Genomic DNA, 6513 nt, shown 5'->3' on the forward strand with positions numbered 1-6513 from the left:
ACATTTTGTTTATCTTCCCTGTGGACTCCCAATACTTATCAAATTTTTTCCTCATACTATAAGTCATAGAGGACACCCAAGGATCTATACTTTCTTGCAGTGCAGTCAATGAACTCTCAATTAAGCCAATAGTATCATAACAAAGATTAGAAGTCACACTCAAAGAGGCAAAAAATAACAATGTGGCATCATAAAATACCTTCAAAAACTTCACAATTCATTCAACACTCTCCCAGTCCTCCGGTCTAGGTGGGCCCACCCTTCTAACATTATTTTCTTTCTCAGCAAAGTATGTCTTATAAGGTTTATCCACTTCTGCCATTCTATCAAATGCCGCTTGAAATTTCGGCGCAGTCACCAACATCAAATAAGTGGAATTCCACTTGATATGACAATCCAAAACAACAATTCATTTTGGATAATTCACTTGCTCAACACATTGTTTAAATGTCCCTAGTCTCATGGTGGAGGATCTCACGTACTTCACAGCATTCCGAATAGCGATAATACTAGCATGCAACTCTCCCAACCCTGAAACAACAATCAAATTCAAAATATGTGCACAACAATGCACATGTATATATTATCCCGCCAACACAAGTGCATCATCATTCCTCCAAGCAAGCAATTGCATAGTTACATAACCAATATCAATATCATTTGTAGTGGCATTATCAACAGTTATTACAAACAACATCTCTATCCCCCAGTCCTATAAGCAAGCCACAATCTTTTTGCCAATCGACTTCCCTTTATGATCTTCGATTGCGCTAAAACTAATAATCTTCCTATTCAAATATCAATCACTATCAATAAAATGAGCTGTAATCACCATGTAGCTCATGTTTTGAACAGAAGTCCATAAATCGGTTGTAAGAGACACCCGCTGCTTGTTGTTACAAATCAAACTCTTCAACATTGCATTTTCCTCCAAAAATAACTCCATAATATCTCTACCAATAGTTCTTCGAGATGACATAACGAACTGCGGGATAGCTACACTACAGAAATGCCTAAATCCTTTGTTGTCTACAAAACTGAGTGGCAACTCACCCATAATAATCATTTTAGTTACTGCCCTTGGACACGTGTCTTGACTCCATCCTTTACCCAAAACCAAATTATTTGCATTTTCTTCGCCGCCCTCAGCTGTCAAATTTTGTTGACTTCCACTTTGTTGTGCCCGAAATGTCTTGTATGCTTCGCATGTCTTTATATGCCTTGTCATATTTGTAATCCCATCAAGCCTTGAATGACATTGATATTGTCTACCACAATAGTTGCACTTGCATTTGTTTGGAGTATCTTCGAGTAAAGTGAAATGATTCCACACTTCCGATCTTTTCTTCATTGGCGGTCTTCTTCTCTTTGCATTTTCCTTTCCTCTTTGAGTTCCTTCCATTTGTACACTTTGTTCTTCATTGTCACTCATCGAATTTGATCTTGAATGTCCAAGCATATGAATATACAAAATAATTATTAATAATCATTAATTCAAAAATCAAAACATAAAAATATTATTAACATAATCTAATTAGTAATTTCAATTCAAATTGTTCATACTCCATAAACAAAAAGCAAGAAATTCATGATTAATTAATTAATTTATAATATCCAATTATCCATTCCCCATAATAATATGATATTATTTGCCTATCTTAATTCTTATTATAAATCCTTTAATTTCAAGCCCAAATTACTTGTACTTAACGATTTAACGGATGATTAACATACAATAAAATATTAATTGAATTAGTTAATTTTTTTAAGGTTGAATTGAAGGCTTGAAGTGCACATAATCATATAACACATTATAATTATAAAATATATGTAACACTAACATAATACTTAATTTTAATATTTAATCTACCTAATGTCCTAATTTTTTATTCATAAAAAAATTAATTATTAGCTGTTATTGACAATTATTAACAATGATCAATTAACACTATTTCAATTATTAATAATTGACAAAATTTTGTTATTTATTAACAATTAATAAAAATTTATTCATAACAAAATCATAAATACACCAATTTTCTTGATTTTATTACTAACATTTAAAAATACATAATTACAACAATAAAATAATAACCATTAACCAATTACATAATAAATAACTAATAATTAAGCATATATAACTATATAGTATATACCATGAAAGATTGAATTTGAAATTATGAAACTTCAAATCTTAAAAAATGGGTTCGGGTCACAAAGTCACAAAGGGAGAAAGCTCGGGTGGGGTTGGAGGCTTCAGCCATGGCAGCAGCTCACGGCACTGATCGTGGTAGCAAATGGCAACAGATCACGACACAGATCGCTGCAGCAAATGGTAGCAGATCACGGCACAGATCACGGCACAGATCGCGGCAGCAGATGGCCTGTTGGGTGTTGGTTTCGGCAGCAGATTGAAGAAGGTTCAGAGTCAGACTTCAGGCCTTTGGTTTCGGCAGCACTCACAACAGATTGGTTATGTTCTGTGTGTTGTTTGTGTGTTTCACAATGTGTGACTGTGTGTGAATTGTGATTTGTGAATACTTGTGAGTTGTGAGGGTTTGCCCTTTGCCGTCTGCATCTGGTGTGCAGTGTGCGTGTGTATTGTGTAATGTGTAAAGTGTAAACTGTAAAGTAAAGTGTAAAGTGTAATCTGTAAGTGAGTTTTTTTTTGGAAGACCCGATCGGGTTGGCAATTTATCATCCAATCGGGTTGCAATGGCAACCCGATCCGACCCGAACCCGAACTTTTTCGGGTCAAGTCGGGTCGGGTATTTTGCCCACCCTTAATCCCCACTTTCACCAACATAATCACTATCATCCATGTTTTCATCAAGGTTCTACATTTCAAAATTATCCTTGTCAGGTGGGCCCCTAAGTTGGCCAGGTGTCACTGGCTGCTCAAAATTGCCACCGACAGAGGTAATTCCACACCCACGAGTACGCTTAGTAAAAGTCCCCCTCGAAGCAGAGCGCGCTTAGTAGCCCGGGTGCGCTTAGCACTAAAGGCGGGATGCACTTAGAAGATTGATAAGCTTAGAAATGGGCCGCCAACACAACAAGCGAACCGTGGTACACTTAGCAACCATCCAAGCTCGGCCCGAATTCTGGAGTTCTCTACAATTGTAAATATTCTAGACTATTCTAGAATTCAGCATTTAGGTCCCTAGTGATATTTATGCAAGTTGCATGGAACATTCAAGAACCTTGCACTCAAGCCTATAAATAGGGGTGAGCCCCCTCATTTGCCCAACAACCACACCACACACACAAACACTCAAGCACACACACAAGCTCTCTAACTCTCCTGTAAAGCTCTCTTGTAATATATTCTTTAGTGTGTAATAAAATATATTTTGGCCACATTACTCTCTTCTCTCTAGCATTTTTCACAAAGCATTTTTGCCTGGCTAGTTGAGAAGTTCAAAAATGCTTACTTAGCGACTTGTGTGCTAGAAGTCGCCTAAGTGCCGCACGGGTTTGTTGCGCAAAACTCCCATCTCGTGGCAAGTGGTATTAGAGCTAAAGTTTGCACCCACGCAAGCTAAGCTCAACGAGCAATGGCCAATCCTCTTAGCACAGCACAAGGAGGTGTAGTCGGTGTGGAGGTACCAGAGCAAGTCCGTGGCCGTAAAGATGGGCGCGTACAAGCTAAGTCTCACGACAAGTCGAAGGCCACTACCGTAGACGCCTTGGAGCCTCGCGTTGCCACGCTCGAAACCTCAATGTCCGCTGTCTAGGACACTCTCGATACTTTGGAGGTTAGGGTCGACGCTCTCGAGGGCGAGTATAGTGAGTTCAAGATAGCAACCAAGGCCCTCATGCAAGACCAAGCTGACTCACTCCGAGGGGAGTTTCGAGCATTCCATGATGAGCTGCAGAAACTACGTAGCTTCGTACAAAGCGAGCTACGAGCAATCCGTGCGGAAGTCAACAAAGTCCGCTCGGACTGGGCTTGGCGCAAGCACACACTCACGCTTAGCCCAACTTCCACAAGTAAAAGTGATGCATGCTGCATCGATGTGCCAAAGCTCGACACCTACGATGGTGCACACAATGCCACCGTCGTCGACAACTTCCTATTTGGGCTAGAGCAATACTTCGATGCCATGGGTGTTCGTGATGAGGCATCGAAAGTAGGCACCGCGCTTACATTCCTCCGGGGCGCCGCACAACTATGGTGGCGTTGGAAGCATGGCAACATGGGTAAGGGCATATGCGCCGTCAACACATGGGCTGGGTTCCAACAAGAACTCTGTAAGCACTTTGCCCCAAGCAATGCGAAGAAGAAAGCGCGAGCACGCCTACATCGGCTCAAGCAAACGGGTAGCATCCGCGACTACATCAACGACTTCACTACCCTTATGCTTGAGATTTTTGACATGTCCAATAAGGACTCTCTCTTCTACTTCCAAGATGGCCTCAAGGATTGGGCCAAGGCGGAACTAGATAGGCGTGGCGTACAAACTCTCGATGACGGCATCGCTATTGCGGAATCACTTGCCGATTACTCCGCCAAGCCCAAGGAAAAAATGCCTAGCCATGATAAAGGTGGAGGAGAGGGCTAGAAGGACAAAGGCCCTAACCGGAAGGAGTGGGGGTAGAAAAACCTCTAAGCGGCAAGAGTTGGCAAAGTAAATCGAAGAAACAGTAACCGCCCAAGCCTTGAAGCCCATGCTTTATATGCAATGGCCCTCATTGGGTACGCGACTGTCCAAACAAGAAATCGCTCAATGCTCTAGTGGCCCAACTCAAGGGCAATTCCACACCGTTGACAGAGGAACCCCCAACACAACATCGGTACCCTCCAATGCCTTGGTGCACTTAAAAGCCACCCACTGGCACCTGGGAAGAAAGAACTCATGTATGTGAGTCCATCAATGGCCAAGTCGTTCGTGCCTTGCTCGACACCGGAGCAGCGTACAACTTCATTTTGGAAGAAGAGGCCAAGCGCTAGGCCTCAAGACAACCAAGGAAGGAGGCACCATGAAGGCAATAAACTCACCCGCCAAGCCCATCGCAGACACCGCACAAGGCATGCAGGTAACACTTAGAATATGGACCGGAAAGCTTGATTTCTCTATCGTTCCCATGGATGACTTCAAGATGGTCCTTCGCATGGAGTTCTTCAACCAAGTCCATGCCTTCTTGCTGCCAGTGACGAACTCCCTAAGCGTCCTTGACGAGAGTATGGCGTGCATGGTTCCAGCTGACTGATCGAAGACTGCGGATAAGACGCTCTCAGCCATGTAATTCAAGAAGGGTTTTCAAACCAAGATTCATGGTCTCTATCCGGGAGCTTAACAATGGAGAGGATTACGGAGACTTATCAAGCCAAATCCCTTCGCTCATCCAAAGAGTCCTCGATGAGTTCAAGGACGCCATGCCTCCGAAACTTCTAAAGAATCTCTCACCTAGACGAGAGGTGGATCATGAGTTAGAATTAGAGCAAGGCGTAAAGCCACCAGCCTTGGTACCTTACCGCATGGCGCCACCCGAACTTGAAGAGTTGCAGAGACAACTCAAGGACTTGCTAAACGCAGGCTACATTCGCCCATCAAAAGCTCTATTCGGTCCCCCCATGCTTTTCCAAAAGAAGAAAGATGGCTCGCTACGGATTTTGCATTGACTATCGCGCGCTCAACAAGATTACTATCAAGAACAAGTATCTAATCCCCTTGATTGCAGATTTGTTTGACCAACTTGGCAAGGTGTGGTACTTCACCAAGCTCGACTTACAGTCCGGGTACTATCAAGTGCGCATCGCCAAAGATGATGAACTAAAACAACGTGCGTGACCAGGTACGGATCCTTCGAATTCCTTGTTATGCTATTTGGCCTCACCAATGCACCGGCCATGTTTTGCACCCTTATGAACAAAGTTCTCCAACTTTTCCTCGATCGTTTCGTCATCATGTACTTGGACGACATCGTGGTGTATAGCACCACAGTCGAAGAACATGCCCAACACTTGCGGCAATTCTCCAAGTACTATGCGAGAATGAGCTCTACCTCAATATGGAAAAATGCTCGTTTGCCCAACAAGAGGTAGAGTTCCTCGGCCACAAAATAGCGGATGGGAAGTTGATGATGGAGAACTTGAAGGTGAAGGCTATCCTCGAGTGGGAGCCTCCCACCAAGGTACCCGAACTCCGGTCTTTTCTCGGATTGGTGAATTATTACTGTCGCTTCATCAAGGGATACTCGGCCAAAGCGGCACCCTTGACCAACTTGTTGAAGAAGAATTGAGCATGGCATTGGTCCGAAGATTGCCAGCACGCATTCGAAGAATTGAAAAAGGCTATCTCTAAAGAACCAGTCATTGTCCTTCCAGACCATACCAAGCCATTCGAAGTTCAAACGAATGCCTCTGACTTTGCCATTGGTGGAGTCCTTATGCAAGAAGACTACCCAATAGTGTTCGAGAGTTGAAAGCTTAATGACACGGAACACCGCTACACCGTGCAAGAGAAAGAAATGACTGCCATCATTCATTGCCTACCAGTGTGGCGATAC

Source organism: Citrus clementina, unplaced genomic scaffold (genome assembly GCF_000493195.1).
Source record: "Citrus clementina cultivar Clemenules unplaced genomic scaffold, Citrus_clementina_v1.0 scaffold_6, whole genome shotgun sequence".
NCBI classification, from domain to species: Eukaryota; Viridiplantae; Streptophyta; class Magnoliopsida; order Sapindales; family Rutaceae; genus Citrus; species Citrus x clementina.